Below are 19,326 nucleotides of genomic sequence, written 5' to 3'. Positions count from 1 at the left end.
GGAAACAGGAATTTGTATTAGCACTGTGCCCACCATCTCACACGTAAAATAAGGAAAAAAATCTGGCTCAAAGTTGCCATCCCCCTTTCGAAACATCAGGGTCCATTAAAATACCGTGAATTTTAGGATTTCCTATCTGTTTTCTTCTAACAAGAATTTTCAGCTAGCTAATTGAAAGTGAACTCTTCACAACTAATTATGAGCACCATAATTCATCACTATGTCCTTTCCCAGTTTAGTCGAAGTGCTTCTGTCCAGGCGTAAGCAGCGCAAAGTGCTAGAGCTTAAGACATGACAAATTCATTTAGGCTGTAGCTATACGAGATAACAGGAGTGCTAATCCAAGTAGAATTAACCACTTGCCCATCTCTTTCTGTCGACTGCCCACCTACTTGTGGTAACTTAATCAGATTATTTTATCACATCTCAGAAATGCTAATATACTATTTGCCTTGTAAGAGGTAACCATTTTATATAATTCAAAAAGTAATCATTGACTCAGATTGTGATAAAACCACAATAACCAAACATGCTTCTATTTTTCCTCAAAACAATAATTAACTTTTTATCTGAAATCAGATTGCTATTTCGGGTTTTATATTAACTGTCCATTTTCTCTGGGTTTTGGTAAAAACAAATTATCATCAGCACAACTAATATTTCTGATTTCAAGCTTCTCAATCCCTCTCCAGAAGAAATCTATACCTTTGAATTATGCAGAATCTCTCGTGTCTTTCTTAGGGCATTTAACTTCTTTCTACTGCTTGATAAAATTTATTTATCTCCTTTCGCTGTAAGCTCCTTAGACTGTATCTTATTCACTGTTTTGTTTTAAACCACACTGTGCCTAATGAAATAATTTGCACAGATATAACGCAAAATATAAATCTGGTGACTACGAGCTAATTTATAACTAAGAAATTATGGTCCAAAATATATTAAAATTACATTGATTAAGCCTTAAGAATGCAGGAAAAATATTCTCACCATCTGTCTCCAACAAGGTTTGTATCTACTTTCTGAGAAAGGAAATCGAGAAGGCTGTTGAAAAGTAGCTCTCCTGTCATCTGGAGTCTTCAGATTCCCTGTTCCTCCTTCAGTCTCATGTGCATCTGAGGAAAAGGAAAAAGATAGTTTTGCATCTATTCCAAACCAGATTCTGGAATATCTTGTGTGAAGTTCTGTAAACTTTTCCCAGTATCTTTTCTTGTTCAAGTTCCATGTAGAAATAGGCATTTAAGAGAGAAATATGGTTTTATGAAATATGAATCATTCATTAAAGGAGAGCAACATATCTTTGCTTTCTAGACAGTACATTTGATAAATGTAGATGCTTCAAGAAAACAAACTGTGAAAAGGTTTATAATTGTTTCGGATATACTTATAACCTCTGTTAATTTTAAATTTCAGTCAAATCAATTCAATTAAGTTACAACTAAAAATTCTAAATCCTTCCAAAGGTGTATTTTCAAAACAGAAAAATAAAAAGAAAAAATATATATAGTTTTTTCTCATATTAAGCTTTTTCTGTTACAAAATACTATTTATGTAACCTTCCTAGCACAAAATTTGTAATAAATATCAAATGACTTATGTTCATAGACAGACTTGTACCCCAATCTTCAAAGCAACTTTATTTTAAATAAAGTTGTTGGAAACAACTCAAATGCCTATCAGTAGGTAAATAAATTACGGTATGCCTATACAATGAAACATTTACTACTCAGCAACAAAAAAGGATGCACTATTGATATAAGCAACAGCTGGGATGAGTTTCAAAATAATCATGTTGAGTGCAAGAAGTCAGACAAAAAGGAAAACATAGGGTGTAATTCCATTTGCATAAAACTGTAGAAAATGCAAAGTAATCAAGAGGGAGAGAAAACATTTCAGTGGTTACCTGGGGATACAGGGGCGGGAAGGTACAGGAAGGAGGGATTACAAAAGGACACTACCTTAATTGCGGAGAGACGGTATCATGCATATATACATATGTCAAAATTGATCAAACTGTAAACCTTAAATACGTGCAGTTTATTGGATGTCAATTATAACTCAATAAAGCTATAAAAAATTAAATTTCTTAAAATGTTGTATGCTCCTTGATGTAGCAATTCCAAGTCAAGGATTTATCCTAATGAGAATTTATACAAGTATTTGGCCATAAGGATGTCATAATATACGTTATTTATAATAGTAGAAACCATTGAAAACAGCCATTGAATCTCCAAATAAAAAGTCTGGGAAATTTTCGTATATTACATGGTGAGATACTATGTATACACTAAAATACTACATAAAAAATTATAGTATATCATCATATATAACTTATTACATAGTAAGTGATAAAAATAGGAAACACAGCATTATGTTCAGTAAACTGAATGTGTTTCAAAAGTATATGAAAATAAATGCAGCAATTATTTCATTTAGAGATAATTTTTATTTTTCCTTTTTTGCTGATTTATATTTCCTAGTTTCTTTATAACAAACATGTATTACTTTGGTAATCAATACAACAAATTCAAGGATGAAAACAGCAGCAGTCTACAAGTGTCCACTCCCTAGTACAAGTAAAACTTGTACAAGTAAAATACTCCTCAGAGGGGGTGTACATTACAGAGTTTTGAGCTATCACGTCACCTCCACCAGTGACCTAGCCAACAGTAGTGAGAAAAGGGCAGGTCTGACAGGATGAACTGGAGTAATAATTAGTAGCCAAGTGATTTACCAGTTATAAAGCTCTTTTATGGGCATGACCTCATTTGATCTTCATAACTCAGTGAAACAAGCAGAGAAGGCATTATCCCATTTTATAGAAGGGGAAACAGACAATGAGCAAGACTAGGTAAATGTCATGTCCCAATATTACAGGTCTTGGATTTAAATGGAGTCTTAACTATCAATTCTGGTACGAATTCTAAGAGGAATAGGGGACAAACACTTCTGATTATGTATAACTAGAAGGCAGTGATTTACACGTGAATTTAAAAATACCCATATTTGCTACTATATTAGTATTCTCATTTGAATATGCTAGGGGCCTTAGGGACGTCCTAAATTCCCAGGCCCAACCTCAGAAGCTATACCCAGGCAACCTCATCTTGTCCCTGGTCAACATTACCTACTAAAGCACTGAAATTCAAGAATTTGATTACTCAGTTTTCAGTTGCATTTCTTTCCTTCTTGGAAAAAAAAAAAAAAAGTAGAACCCATAACTACATTTATGAATGCTGCAAATAGTGACTACAAGTTTGATGTCAAAAGATCTAACTTAACGGTACTTTAAAATACCACCTTTTGGGCCAAATCTCTTTTGGTACATGTGCAGACAAGAAATAGTCTCCGAACAACCCCAAGTATATTATATTCAGTGAAGAAAATGACCAACTCCTCACTAAAGTATCAGTAAACATCTTCAGAGGCACATTATGAACAGGTTGGTTAGCATCTGCTGATGAGGTCTTGAAGCATAAGAAACCCTTGTAGTTACTACTCCATCAGCCCCATGACTACGAGAGACTAAAAAGCTCTTGTTTTCTGGACACTTATTGTGTATCAGGACTCCACTAACCTCTCTCTATATACCATCTTTAAAACAACCTTATGAGAGAACTGTTATCAACCCCACTTTATAGAGGAGGAAACTAAGTTTAAGTTACCCCAAATCATAAAACCAGTAAAAGCTTAAAGTGGAATTCAAACTCTGGTATATTTTACTTGGAACCAAGATGGGGCCTTGGCAGTTCTCTGGAACATAAATCTGACTTTTCTCTTGTGTAACCCACCTACAATGGTTTCAATTCAAGTAGGGCAAAAACACTGGAGAATGGTATATGAAGTTCATGACTACATTTTCCATGTAAAGAGTAAAAAATATCCAGAGCTCACAATCTGTGTCTGATACGGTGCCACATTCTAGAATAGTTTGTATTAATGTTTAATGGCTGGTCTCTATTAAAGCATTGTTTTAACCCCTTTGAGCTAACATGATCATGTGAAAGATATATAAGTATTTAAATAAAAATTAGCAAAAGATAATATAAAAGAAACACCTCTCACAGATTAACTGTCTTATATCAATAGATGAGTAATTCAGTCTTAAGTCCAAGTCAGTGAAACTGAATGTGCCAGGTGTTTTGAACTATGAAGATAGGAAGCATTTCTATGAATAAGAAAACATTTAAATAACTTTGTTAGAATTGTAGAAAAGAAGTATTTCTGTAGAATATTATGCAATCATCAAAATATATTATTTCAAATAATATTTAATGATAAAGATGGTAAAAGGAATGTATGTGATGCTAAGAAAGCAAGGTTCTAAACTATCTGTTAAGTTGAACAAATTCTAGGGGCTAGGGACTGTGCTAGGTGTTGGAATTACAAAGGGAACAAGATTCCTAGTGCAAAACTACTCTTCACTGTGTTATTTGCATGATTAGGACCTTCAGGTTGTTTAGATATCAGTTTAAATGTCATTTCCTCAGAGAAGCTTCTCCTTATCACTTTATGGAAAGTAGCTTCCTCTCTACCTCTTACTTTGTTTAAACTCTTTATTTTGTTTTCTGTTTCCTTGTTTTCTTTTATCTGCATCTACTGAGATGCCTAATGGGGTTCTTATCCTTTATTCTATCATTAATGGATTACTACGTTATATTAAGCTATATTACATTAATTGATTGTTTCAGAGTGAAAACAACCCTTCCTTTTTGAGACAAATATCTACAACTAACACCATAATTAATAGTGAGACTGAATGCTTTGCCCTATCACGCTGGTAAAGAGGTAAGACGTTTGCTCTAGATACCACTCTGAGACTTTACTCATTGCAATCAGGCCAGAAATTTAAAGACACATAGACAGGAAAAGAAAAAGTTAAAACTCTCTATTTGCAGGCAACATTACCTTGTATGTAGATAAGAAATCTCCAAAAAAAAAAAAAAAAAAAACTACTAAGAATATGTCGAAAGGTTGTAGGGTATGAGATCCAAATGTAAGAATTAATTGCATTTCTATATACTAAAAATAAACAATCCAAAAATTAAATTTTTAAAGTTCCACTCACAATAGCAGCAAAAGGAGCAAAAAGAGACTTAGGAGAAATTTAACAAAAGAAGTGCAACACCTGTGCACTGAAAAACTAGAAAACGTTAAGAGAAATTAAAGATCTAAATAAACAAAGATACATTCTATGTTCATGGATTAGAAGACAATGTTGTTAAGATAGCAATTCTACAAATCAACACCCCCCCCCCCACAAAATGAATAATCCAATTAAAAAATAGGCAGAAGAAATAAACAGACATTTCCCCAAACAAGACATGCAGCTGGCCAACAGACACATGAAAAGATGCTCAACATCACTCATCATCAGGGAAATGCAAGTCAAAACCACAATAAGATATCCCCTCACACTTCTAAGAATGGCTAAAATCAAAAACACAAGATGGGTGCCTGTGTGATTCAGTTGGTTAAGTGGCCGACTTTGGCTTAGGTCACGATCTCGTGTTTGTGGGTTCAAGCCCCACAGTGGGCTTGCTGCTATCAGCTCAGAGCCCACTTTAGATCATCTGTCTACCTCTCTCTTGCTGCCCCCTCTCTCCTCATGCTCTCTCTCTTTCTCTCAGTAAGTAAATAAAGAACATTAAAAAAAACACAAGAAACAACAAGTGTTGGGGAGGATATGGAGAAAAAGGAACCCTCTTTCACTGCTGGTGAGAATCAAACTGGTGCAGCCACGCTGGAATACAGTATGGATGTTCCTCAAAAAGTTAAAAATAGAACTATCCTACAACCCAGTAATTATGCTACTGGGTTTTACCTCCAAAATACGAAAGTACTAATTAAAGGGATACATGCACCCCTATGTTTACAGCAGCATTGTTTAAAATTGTCAAATTATGGAAGCAGCCCAATGTCCATCAATAGATGAATGGATAAAAAGATATGTTGTCTATATACAATGCAATATTATTTGGCTATAAAAAAAAAAGGGGGGGGGGAAATCTTGCCATTTGCAATGACATGGATGGAGCCAGAGAGTATAATGCTAAGTAAGATAAGCTGGTCAGAGAAAGACAAATACCATATGATTTCACTCGTGTGGAATTTAAGAAACAAAACAAATGAGCAAAGGGATAAAAAGAAAGAGGGGGAGGGAGGGAGAGAGAGAGAGAGAGAGAAAGAAACGAAGAAACAAACTCTTAACTATTGAGAACAAATTGATGGTTACCAGAGCGGAGGTCAATCGGGGGGGAGGGGTGTGAAATAGGTGATGGGGATGAAGGAGGAGACTTGTGATAAACATGGGGTTATACACAGAATTGTTGAATCACTACACTGTACACTCAAAACGAATATAACACTGTATGTTAACTATACTGGAATTAAAATAAAAAAAATAAATCTATCAATTTCTACCATGCTTTCTTTTTTGTAGAAATTGATTCTGATATACATATGAAAGTATAAAGGATTGAGAATATGCAAAACAATTTTGAAAAAGAAGACTAAAGCTTTAGGACTTATACTACCTAACTTTAAAACTTACTATAAAGCTGTAATAACCAACACAGTGTGATATTGGCATAAAGATAGACATACAGATAATGAAATAGGATAGAGCCCAGAATAAACTCTCACATTCATAGTCATTTGAATCTAACAAATGTGCCATAGTGTTTCAATGAGGAAAGAATAGTCTTTTTAATATATGATGCTGGAACAGGTGAAAAATCATACACAACAATAAAAAGACAAATAAGTGTAAATCTTTCACAACATACAAAAATCAGAACTTGAAATCGAATTATAAGAACTAAAACTACAAAACTTCTAAGAGGCACAGGAAAAAATCTTGTGACCTTAAGTCAGGGAAAAAATTCTTAAACATGGCAACAAAGGTATAATCCATTAAAAAACAAACAAACCAAAAATGGACAATTGGGACTTGAAAAAAATTTTCAAAAGATATAATTTACATAAAAGACAAACCACATAATAAGATAAAATATTTGCAAATCACACAAGATATACATGATAAAGAAGTGGTATCTAACATATTAAAACCCTCAAGACTTGAAGAAGAATAAAACAATTTTTTTTAAATGGGCTAAATATCTGAAGACATCTCACCAAAGACACATAAATGTGTAGTAAACATACGAAAAGATGTTCATCATCATTACCTAATAGAGAAATGCAAATAAAACCACGATGGAATTCCACTAGACAACTCATTAAAATAGCTATAATTTTTTTTTTTTTAACTGAAAAATCTAAAGGTTGGGAGGATAGGGAGAAAGTGAAATCCTCATACATTGCTGATGAGAATGTGAAATAGCACAGCCACTCTGGAAAACAGCTTGGCAATTTCTTAAAAAGTGAAACATACCCATATACTTAAACATATGACCCAGCAATTTCACTCCTGGATATCTAACCAAGAGGAATGAAAACATATGCATTTGTATGCAAATGATCAGAGGAGCATCAATCATAATAGCCCCAAACTGTAAACAACCCAAATATTCATCAGCTGGTGAAGGGATGAGCATAAAGTAGCAACCAAAAAAAGAAATAAATTAATAATTCATGCAACAAGGATAAACCTAAGAAACATAATGCTCAGGGAAGGAAGCTGGATTTATAGCTGTTTTTTGGATGGTTCCATTTATATGTAAAATGTCTAAAAAAGCCAAAATTACAGAGAAAGAAAGCAGATCATCTCCTGGGACAGGAGAAGAGAACAGAAATTAACTGCAACAAGCATGAAGGAACCCTGTGGAACGATGAAACTGTTCTAAAACTAGACTGTGGTGATGGTTGCACATCTAAATAAATTGACTCAAAATCCCCAAACTGAACAATGAGAATGAATGAACTGTATGGTATGGAAACTATACCTCAATAAGGCTGTAAAAAATAAAAAGGATATATTCTACCCATAATCGTAAAAAGGATACATTCTATACAGATGCATAAAATGAACCTGATATTAAAATAAATTGCCATTTTTCTCATTTATTTAAAATAATAATCATAATTAATGATAAGCCTAATGTATAACAATTACTTTTTAGAGAATTCAAAAGCAGTTTTAAGAGGACTATTCATCTCTCTCATACTGCTGGTGGAAATGTAAAATGCTACAACTGCTAAGGAGAACAGTTTGGCAGTTCCTTAAAAGTTAAACATAGAATTACCATATGACCCAGAAATTCTAACCCCTAGGTATAAATAGAAGAGAAATGAAAACTTATGTCCATATAAATATCTGTATCTGCATGTTCATAACAGCATGATTCATAATGACCCAAAACTGGAAACAATCTAAGTGTCTATCAACTAATGAATGGGTAAACAAAATATGATATATACAATAGAATATTATCCAGCCCCCCCCCAAAAAAGATGAAGTATTGATACATGCTACAACATAGATGAACCCTGAAAATTATTACACTGAGTGAAAGAAGCCAGTCACAAAAAAAACCCATGTATTATGATTCCATTCATGTGAAATATCCAGAATAGGCAAATTCAGAAACAGAAAACAGATTCGCACTAGTTGCCTAGGGCTGGGAGTGAGGAAGGACAGGAATGGGGAGTGACTGCTAGTGGGTATGGAGTTTCTTATTAGGGTCATGGAAATGTTCATAAATCAGATGGATGGTGGTGTTGGTCGCATACTTGCGTGACTATAAAGAACACTTGAAATGGGTAAATTTTATTGTATGTGAACTGTATTTCAATAAATCTATTTAAAAGAGGACTATTAACCTAGGATTTATTAAAACATCAAAAGAAATTTCAGAGTAAAAATCTAGATTTCTATTCTTGCTATTCACTTTTGGGCATGTCTAACATTTATTTAAACAGGTATGTTAGTGTTCAGTTCATGGTGGCTAATTATAAATCATTTTTTAAAAGTCAACCGTATTTTTACAAACCAGTAACAAACAGAAAATAACATTTTAAAAACACCCAACAACAAAATATATCTAAGAATAAAAGTAACTTGAAAATATATTGGGAGACATTAAATACAAGCTAAATAAATAAGAGGACATACCACGTTCATGGTATGATAGAAAAACTCTATATCAAAAAATGACGATTTTTTTCCCCAAATTGGACTAATATATTTAATGCAATGCCAACTGAAATCCAAAAGGTTTTAGAAGTTGATTCTAAAATTCACAGTGGAGCACCAAAGCCCAAATGGACAAGCCATCCAACCAGAAATAGAATCCAGTAGGGAACTGGCCCCGCCTATACCGAGATCTATCATAAAGCTGTCCTAATGAAATTAGTGTGTTTCTGGAAAAGAAACAAACTGTTGGAAAAGAAACAGACCTTCACATATAAGAAAAAACGATATTTGACAAAAGTCACACTGCAAATCATTGAAGAAAAGAGGAATCATTCAACAGTGCTGAGAGAATTGGTTATTCATTTGGGGGGGGAAAGAAACTAGACCACGCTTGTATAATATAGAAACAATAAATTCCAGAGAGATTAAAATTTTAGGTAGAGAAGACAAGTCTCTACTATTTTTTTAAATAAAACATAAGAGACTATCATTATGAACTCAGAGTATGAAAAAAAGTTTAAAATTTAAGACACAGAAAGGGTTAACCATAAAGCATGTGATTAATAAATTCAACTATATTATAATTAAAAATTTCCTTTCATCTGTAAATACAACAAGGAAAAGTAAGATTACAATACCACGAAGCACACGGACAAAGAAAATTTTGGTACCCAGAATGTATGTGTGTGTGTGCCTGTGTGTCTGTGTGTGTATCCTACAGCATTTTAATTAAAAATAGGCAAAATGTAAAAAAGTATCCCTAATTAAGGGTGTGAGGGCCTGAACAGGATGAGGCAGTGCTTGTGGAGAGTGGAGACAACCATGTGGCATGAGAGTCAGAGTTCAAGCTTTGGCAGAGTAGTGTGGGTTGAGCAGGACCCTGTACAGCAGTGATCTAACAGCAGATGTCAATGCCTGATCAGGGGGAGGAAGGTGCCCATTAAAAGATGTATTGTGCTGTATACTGTAGGAATCCAAACCTGGTGAGGAAGGCTTCCACATAAAGGGTCTTCAAAGCTCAAACCGAATTTGGGGAAGAGGGTCCAAGGAATATGGCAAGTTCATCACATACAGTGGGACTGATCAAATAAGTAAATAAATTTAGGTTAATAAGTAAATAAATTTAGACTAATCTCACTGTTATAGAAAGAAATGAAATTGGAAGTAGCAGCAGCATGATTGATGAGTGGCTTGTCAAAAGGACACAGAAGCCAACTTAAAAGGATCCCACTGGCTAAATCAGGGCAAGATGAGCATCAAAATAACAATAGTAACTGATTATAGCTCATTGAAATAATATACAGAATCATTAACTTATACTGATACAGAGAAATTAATTAAAGTTTGATCAGGAAGGAGAGAGTCACACAGTTTCACAGTATCTCCACACAAAACAATTATTAAACACAAAGGGAAAATGAGTAATTTCACAGAAAGAAACATGGCAGACACCATCTTAATCAAGTTAATATAAATAGTAAAGGGTCAAAATGAAAATCACGTGCCACTTGATAAGATAAAAAGAGAAGACAGACCATAACGTCTGTGATATCCCTGCCAAGTGTTCATAACTTGCATGTAGTCATTAGGAAACTGCAGACAAACATAAAGAAGAGGCATTCTACAAAATAAGTGGCCAATACAGTATAGTCTTGAAAAGTGCCAAGGTCTTGAAAGTCAAACAAACACTGAAGAACTGTTCCAGATTGAAGGAGACTGAAAAGATGTGACAAGTAAAATGCAAGGTGTGCTTCTAAACTAGATCCTTTTGCTATAAAGGACATTATTGGGACTACTTGTGAAAATTGAATGAGATCTGAGGATTAGATGGTAGTAATGCATCAATGTTAATTTCCTGATTTTGATGGCTTTATTGTGTCTTATAGGACAATGTCCTTGTTTGTAGGAAATATACACTCATTTATTCAGGGGTGATGAGGCATCAAATCAAATCTTCAGGGGAAAAATTTTCTCCTTTATTGTACTTAAAACTTTTCCATGTGCTGTTATTTAAAATTTTTTAAATATAAAAATAAATATATTTAATGCATAGTTTTAAGTATATAATGCACAGAAGACATACACAAGCAATTCATGAAAGAAAAATACCAATGGTGAGTAGTCGCATGAAAAGATGTTCCAAACGTCATTAGCAATCACAGAAAGGCAAATTAAGACCACAATAAGATTCCATTTTGTAGCTGCTATATTAAGAAAAATTACGTAGCCCGAGATTTCCAAGTTTCAGCAATGATTTGGTTCACTGGGAGCTTCTGTGATATTATTAGTGGTATGGAAACTGGTCCAATGAATTTGGAAAACAATTGGCATTGACTCATATAATTGCATAATGTACTCATACAATACTCACATGATTCTCTACACTTCTACTCTTAGGTATATTTTCTAGAGTCTTACACATGTGCACCAGAACACATATAAAAGAATACAGACATTAGCAATGCATCCAGTAGCTACATATATACACGAGACATAGGCAAACGGAAGTAATTCAATATAAACAATTCAATATAAACAATTCAATATAAACACTTCCCCTCACTGGTCATAAAGGCTAGTGGTCACATATTCACCTGATTGGTCAGAAGTATGATAAGAAAAGCCTAATCCATCCTAAAGAGCAGAATTTCTTTGCCCAATAAACAATTCATTGTGTGTGTGTGTGTGTGTGTGTGTGTGTGTGTATGTGCGGATGTATATATATATATCAATGTACAGATGTACACCAACTTCAATATAGATACACCAAAAATAAATAAGACAAGCAAACAAGAAAAAAAATACGAAACAGCAACAATCCAGATGTCTACTGCTAAGACAATAAATAAATCCATACAATGAAATATTACTCAGCAGTGAAATAAATGTACTACAACTACACACAACAATAAATAAATTTTAAAAGACCATAATGAGCAAAAAAAAGCAGATCTCAGACTACATATGCCACCATTTTTATAAAACTTAAAAAAAAAAAGGAAAATTAAACAGCATATTACTTAAAGACCCGTGGATTAAAACCAGTGTTATTAAAAAGTAAATGATAAAAAAATTGAAGAGTGATTGGGGGGTCAGGGAGAGCAGTAAGAGCAGAGGTACAGGCAAGAGGTATATGCTAATAGATGCAACTTTATTAGTAAAGCTCTAGTTCCATGTTGGCTGGTAGATCATTTTAATATTATGCTTTATAATATTAATATATTCCTGTTTGCATAATAAAAAATAAGCGCCACATTGTGGCAAATCAGAGTTTTACTTTGATAAGAATATTAGTTAGGTATGCATCTTAAGTTGCACCCATGAACAAATGCTAATTGCTGGGCAACAGATTTTCCTAACACTCCTTTTTAAAAAAAGCAAAGGAGTATATAAAGAGATACACTCCAAAGAACTGGGAAGCAGATGTATAGGTAAAAACTTAGAGCTTGGTCAACCAAAAAATGAGCCTAATTCTTATCTATCATCAATCTGGTCTCAAAACTAGTATAAATGCTAGCTTAATTACTGCAAATTTGCAGAACTCTCTTATGGGAGATGGTCATTTTGCAACAAATTACTTAACACGAGAAATAGGCAAACGGAAGTAATTCAATATACTTCATTCTGAACAAACAGTATTTCCCCTTTAATTATAAATATTTCCCCGCATTGGTGTATAGGTTAGTGGTCACATATTCACCTGATTGGCAGAAAAGCCTAATGCACATTAAAGAGCAGAATTTTTTTGCCCAATAAACAACTCTTTATATTTACTGTGTAGTACTTTTATCTGACAAAACCCAGGGTAATTCAATTTTCTCCACAACCTTGCATTAAACATAGGGTACGTATTATCAAGCAACACCTACCTCATGCAGTAAAATATTTTTAAAAGTTTAAAAATAAGTTAGAAATATTTATTGAGTACCTATAATATAAAAGGTACTTTATAAGATGCTTCTCAGCATTTTATGCAATACAGATTGAAAATCTTAGCTATGTGCTGCATTCTTGTTAAACACAAATACAATAATCTGGTTAAAAGGCATCTTGCACTAATTCTTTTTCAAAAGAAAAGTCACTTGTCTTGATACATAGTGTACGTGTGTGTGTGTGTGTGTGTGTGTGTGTGTGTGTATCACGGCAATTCTTTCTCTTGGCTTAGATAACTATTAAATGATATGCGTGAACATTACTTAACAGGCTGCACAATACTTAACAGGCTGAGGAAGCTGGGGTGGGGACAACAGCCTATTTGTTAACAACATGCGTCCTTTAGACGGACTGTTGCATCATGTTATACAGGGAACAAACAAAAACTAAATGAGGTATTGATAGAAAGAATAAATATATTTGTTATGCAGTTTCTGAAACTAGAATACACTGGGCACTAAATAAATGCTCAGTATATAAATGCTTCTTTGAATCTCTATTTTAAAATTACTTCCAGGGCACCTGAGTGGCTCAGTCGGTTGGGCGTCCGACTTCAGCTCAGGTCATGATCTCACAATTCGTGAGTTCGAGCCCTGCGTTGGGCTCTGTGCTGACAGCTCAGAGCCTGGAGCCTGTTTCAGATTATGTGACTCCCTCTCTCTCTGACCCTCCCCAACTCACGCTCTGTTTCTGCCTCTCTCAAAACTAAATAAACATTAAATTTTTTTTAAATTACTTCCAATTTTTCCTTGTATTTGTTCAATGAAATATAAAATATATGTCCTCATATATACTTTATTTCTCTATTTCTTATTCTCCCCTTATTGTTTTCTTTTTAAATTTATATTCTTTTAAAAGCCATTCCCTATTATTAACGGCCAATGTCATACTTCTAAAATATATGTATTGATCCCTCTTCAAGAAATATGTATATATCCATTTTTTATTTGACATCTCCATTTGACATCTATAAATTGTTTATTTGACATCTCAGATTTAACATGTCAATAACTGAGTCCCTGTTCTTCCTAATCTCAGATAATATCAACTCCATTCTTTTAACTGTTGAGGCCAAAAACCTGGCTGCCATCCTAAATGCCTCTCCTCTTCTCATGGGCCCCACCCAATTTATCAGCAAATCCAGGCTTTGCCTTGGAAATATCTAGAATCCAACTACTCACTGCCCCCATTCAAATCACCATCATTTCTCCTGGATTATTACAATAGCTTCCTAACTGGCTTCCCTGCTTCTGTTTGTAATGCCTTTTGGCCTATTCAACACAACTGCCAAAGTGATTCTATGAAAATGCTTTACTGAGTCAGTCCTTCGCTCAAAAGTGTGCAGCGGTTCCCCACTCTGACCTCACTTCCTGTAACTCTCCCTCGTTCACCCACAGGGGCTTTGACTAGAATACTCTTCTCCCCAAAGAGCTGTACACTGGCTCTCACACCATCTCCGCCTTTGTATGAAAGTCATCTTCTAGGCGACACCTTCTCTGGACATAATCTACAATGTCATACACCCCTGCCCCAGACCTTCCATGTTCCCTTCTCCGGTTCAGTTTTTACTCAGTACTGCTCGTAAGATATCATGAAGTTGAACTGCTTTACACTGTTTATCTCATCACTTAAATGTAAGCTTCAAGAGGACAGCAATTTTTCCCCTTTTTGCTCACTGCTCTTAGGACAGAGAATAAATGGAATACAGTAGATACTCAATAAACATATATCGAATGAATCAAAGCGTGACTGTCTATATTTTGTGATCTCATGAGGAAGGCTGAAAAAATTAACAAAACTGTGACCTTCCCTAGCTGTGTCATCCACTTCAGGAGCCCTCTCAAAGACACACGTCCCCTTACCTTACTTGCTGGCAGAACACTCACCCTCCTCCTCTTGGGTGAATCCTGATTAGGTCAAGCCACTTAGATAAGTAATGTTTACTATGCCAATCAGGGGTTTAAGCACAGGCATATGATGCAATTATGGCCGATGACGTTTACTTGGAAATGTTTTTCTCACTTAAAAAAAAAAAAAAGTAGCATGGAAAAATGTCCATCTTAACCAAAGTTTGCCAAAACACTCAAGGCAACAGTATAGAAAAATGGAAAATACCATGTGGGTTCCTGATAACACCACTAGGACAATTAATTACCCACCTGTTCATGTTGGGTAGGATGATATATCCCCTACTGTTTAAGTTATTTTGGTAATGTCTTCTATTACTTATATTTTAATTAACACAAAAAAAATTTCAAATAGGGGGCGCCTGGGTGGCTCAGTCGGTTGAGCGTCTGACTTCGGCTCAGGTCATGATCTCGCGGTCCGTGAGTTTGAGCCCCACGTCAGGCTCTGGGCTGACAGCTCAGAGCCTGGAGCCTGCTTCATATTCTGGGTCTCCCTCTCTCTCTCTGCCCTCTCCCGCTCATGCTGTCTCTGTCTCTCAAAAATAAATAAACACTAAAAAAAAAAAAAAAATTACAAATAGTCACACGGTTTCCTGCAATGTGTTAAGTCAAACTAAAATGAAGATGGATGTCAGGTGCCGCCCCCGCTTTCTATTAAGCTGCATGCCTTACAGAACATGTCATATGACAATAAAACAAGATCTCCCAACATGAGTCATATTTTCTCACAGGAATTAATTTATAAACAGTGTGTTCTTAATTAAGAGTTGAAAATAAACATATGACCAAAGCAAAGGCAATCCAAATATAGAGCTTTGAAATAATCTAAATAGTAAAATGTGCTCTAAACCACCATATGCCTAACAAGGATCTGCAGAACTATCAGTACTTATCCAAAGGAAGGAAGAAAGGGAAGGAGGGAGAGGGGATGGTAGGTGGTAAGGGGGAGGTGGAAGGTCCCAAGGCCAAACAAAATCAGGACATGATGGATTAAACATAAATAACTACACTTCCTTTGTGTGTGTATATACACTGGAAATTTAGCTTTCTAGTTGATCTCACATGTTCCCCTTCCTCTTTGAAGTAATTCTAGGTTGGAAGGGAAGAGAGGTTGTGGGTCAGTAATGGTTTGTGTCAAAGGGCTAACAGTCATCAGGTTTTGATTTTCACCTCAAAGCCAAACCGTTAGTAACAAAATCAAAGCTTTATCTATCCGAAACTCTAACTTTGAGTTCTCACTGTAAGAACCTACCAAACTACAGTGTTTCCTCATAGAAGTCTTATAAGCTTAGAAAATTTCTACACATGTAAAATCCCTATGCTATTAAATAACTCACTTTAGACATCATGGGCCCCAAATAGAAGATATAAAAAATTAACTTCATACAGGATAAACTTAACTCTACCCTTAATATAATACCTATAATATATGGTAGGTATTTAATTACCAATCTTTTATTAGCTGTCAAACTGAAAATTTACTGATTTATGGCTCTTAAAAAAATTATTGAAAGATGCTGGGAAAAGTAGAAATTTCCTTTAAAATCTTCTCAGCATACACTACAACAGTAAAAAAAGCAATCAAAATTATTCTGCTGGTAAAACCAAAAAGTATTCACGAATCAATTTAACTGAGGACGTTAGTCCCAACAGTATATCTGATCATGGTAAGGCTGAGTATCTATTGGCAATCCTGCCTCATCCTGCTCTACCCTGCTTCTCCTTTGGGTTACTCTCAGGCAATGAAGAGGAAGGAAAGCAGAAACATGAATAAAAACTGGATTAAAAGTATAGAGCCATGGAATTATCCAAAACAATGGATGCTATCTTAGTCCAGTCACGCTGCTAACATGGAATACCATGGACTGGGTTGCTTATAAATGACATTTACTTCTCACAGTTTTGGAGGTTGGTAAGTCTAGGATCTCCATGCATGCAGGTGCAGCATCTGGTGAGAATCTAGCTTTCTAACTCATAGATGGCCATCTTTTCACTATACCTAAAGTGGCAGAAAGGGAAAGGGATCTACTTCAGGCCTTTTTTTTTTTTTTTTAATTTTTTTTAACGTTTATTTATTTTTGAGACAGAGAGAGACAGAGCATGAACGGGGGAGGGTCACAGAGAGAGGGAGGCACAGAATCTGAAACAGGCTCCAGGCTCTGAGCTGTCAGCACAGAGCCCAACGCGGGGCTCGAACCCACGGACCGTGAGATCATGACCTGAGCCGAAGTCGGACGCTTAACCGACCAAGCCACCCAGGCACCCCTCCTTCAGGCCTTTTTTATATGGGAGCTCATCCCACTGTGAGGGCTCTACCCTCACGACCTAATCACTCCCAAAGGCACCACCTCCCAATACCATCTCCTTGGGGGTTAGGATTTCAACATACGAATTTTGAGAAGAAAATAAACATTTAGACTATAGCAGATGATATTTAAAATTTTGTTTTTCCAAATACGAATTGTTATTTTGACTACAGGAGATTCAAAACATTTTAGTGTTTTATCTTAATTTAAGTCAACTAGATAAGCATTATACAAACGAAAAAAAAGTATTAATTCCAAAATTCCAACATTAACTATTACATCAAAAAAAAATTCAGAATTTTATTTCTCACAAGTACTCAAGGCCATGTCCAAAAGGGTATCTATGGACTCACAAGAAAAACTAAAACTTACTGTGCACAGTATGTGCCAAGAATGACATTAAGTGCTTTCTATGGTTTCATTCTTTCTTTTTTCTTTTAATTTTTGAGAGACAGAGAAAGACAAAGCACAAGTGGGGGAGGGGGAGAGATAGAAGGAGACACAGAAGCAGAAGCAGGCTCCAGGCTCTGAGCTGTCAGCACAGAGCGCGATTCAGGGCTCGAACTCACAAACTGTAAGATCATGACCTGAGCCCAAGTCAGACGCTTAACCGACTGAGGCACCCCTATGATTTAATTCTTTCAATTCTCAAAACAACGCTATAAAGTTATCCCCATTTTACAGATGAGAACACTGAGCCTTAGGAGGTAAGATGATTAGTCAAAGCCAACAAAGTAAGTGGCAGAGTTAGGATTCACACTTGTTCAAAACCACCACACCATAGTGTCTCAATGCTTGTCAAATTCAATCTATTACCTATAAATACTGCTTTGAGTCTAATGTGGCTTCCTTAAGATTTTTAAGAAACCTCAAATATATTTCTATACTTTAATGCCTCTCAATAGGGAATGCAATTTTTTTAATGAAGTTTCTACTTTTTTAAAAACAATTTTTTTTTAAATGTTTATTCACTTTTTGAGAGAGAGAGAGAGAGAGCACAAGCAGGGGCGGGGCAGAGAGAGAGGGAGACACAGAATCCGAAGCAGTCTCCAGGCTCTGAGCTGTCAGCACAGAGCCCGACGTGGGGCTCAAACCCACAAACCGTGAGATCATGACCTGAGCTGAAGTCTGGCGCTTAACCAACTGAGCCACCCAAGCGCCCCAAAGCTTTCTACTTTAATTCCAGTATAGTCAATATCCAGTGTTACAGTTTCAGGTGTACAATATAGTGATTCAACAATTCTACGCATTACTCAGTGCTAGTCCTGGTAAGCGTACTTTTAGGAATGCAAGCTTTTAAAACAACTACTTGGAGGGTTAACTCCCAGCCATTATAATTAACTTTTATTAACTGGTTGGGAAGTGAATGCCCGGTTTTGACAATTATACTAAGTCATACATTAACTCACTTAATCATTATCTATAAAATAGATACTATTCAACCTTACAGCTGAAGAAGGTAAGGCTCAGAGCAGTGGAATGACTTGTCCAAAGTCACACCACAGCTAAGGAGCAGGCCCGGGATTCAAATTCAGGTCAGTGTGCTTTTATAATTAATTTCACAAACCGCTACTGAAGTAAGCCTCCACAGTGTCAGACCAATCACCTTGGTCAACCCATCTCCTGACCATTTCATGAAAGACTAACAGTCTGTTTTTAAATCACTGGTCAAATTTTCTGCACCTAGAGCTATACAAATATAATTACTAGTCCTTGCTGCCCCTATGAGCCTCTTTAAATAAAAATACATCTTTAGGGTAGTCTGGCTTCTGGCAATGTATTTAAACAAATTCACCAAATATATTGCTTTTGTTACTACCATGGCACAAGCATTCTGAATTTTCCTTACTGGAATAAAGCCTATTAAGTCTTTTTGCAGGAAAATCTCTAGGACTTTTGTAAATACCAAAAAACCTGAGGAAATGTTGATCCTTTAAAATAAATCTTGACCTAGTAAGAACTGGCACCAGGCCTTTTATTTTCTTGCAGTCAGCAAAACTGCAAACCTATAAAAATTCAAATAGTAGTTCAGGGCATGCATTTTGAAGCACCTGCATATGTGGTGAGTCACTTTACAAACTCATAC

General features: G+C 35.4%; 1 protein-coding gene across 3 annotated transcripts in view; it reads right to left on the bottom strand.

Moving 5' to 3' along the window:
- Window positions 1-19,326, bottom strand: part of NRIP1 (nuclear receptor interacting protein 1) — a 97,464-nt gene that overhangs the window by 47,164 nt on the left and 30,974 nt on the right. For 2 of the 3 annotated variants that reach the window (XM_042998909.1, XM_042998910.1), the window contains 2 exons: window positions 14,890-15,048; window positions 988-1,112 (listed from right to left, as the gene is read on the bottom strand). The gene's annotated coding sequence lies outside the window, so the exon portion shown is untranslated. The remainder of the gene's footprint in view (window positions 1-987; window positions 1,113-14,889; window positions 15,049-19,326) is intronic. The other variant, XM_042998911.1, reaches the window with a different exon arrangement.

The sequence above is a fragment of the Panthera tigris genome, chromosome C2, assembly GCF_018350195.1.
Source record: "Panthera tigris isolate Pti1 chromosome C2, P.tigris_Pti1_mat1.1, whole genome shotgun sequence".
NCBI classification, from domain to species: Eukaryota; Metazoa; Chordata; class Mammalia; order Carnivora; family Felidae; genus Panthera; species Panthera tigris.
The sequence above is the reverse complement of the archived record's forward strand: the minus strand, read 5'-3'. Positions and strand labels throughout refer to the sequence as shown.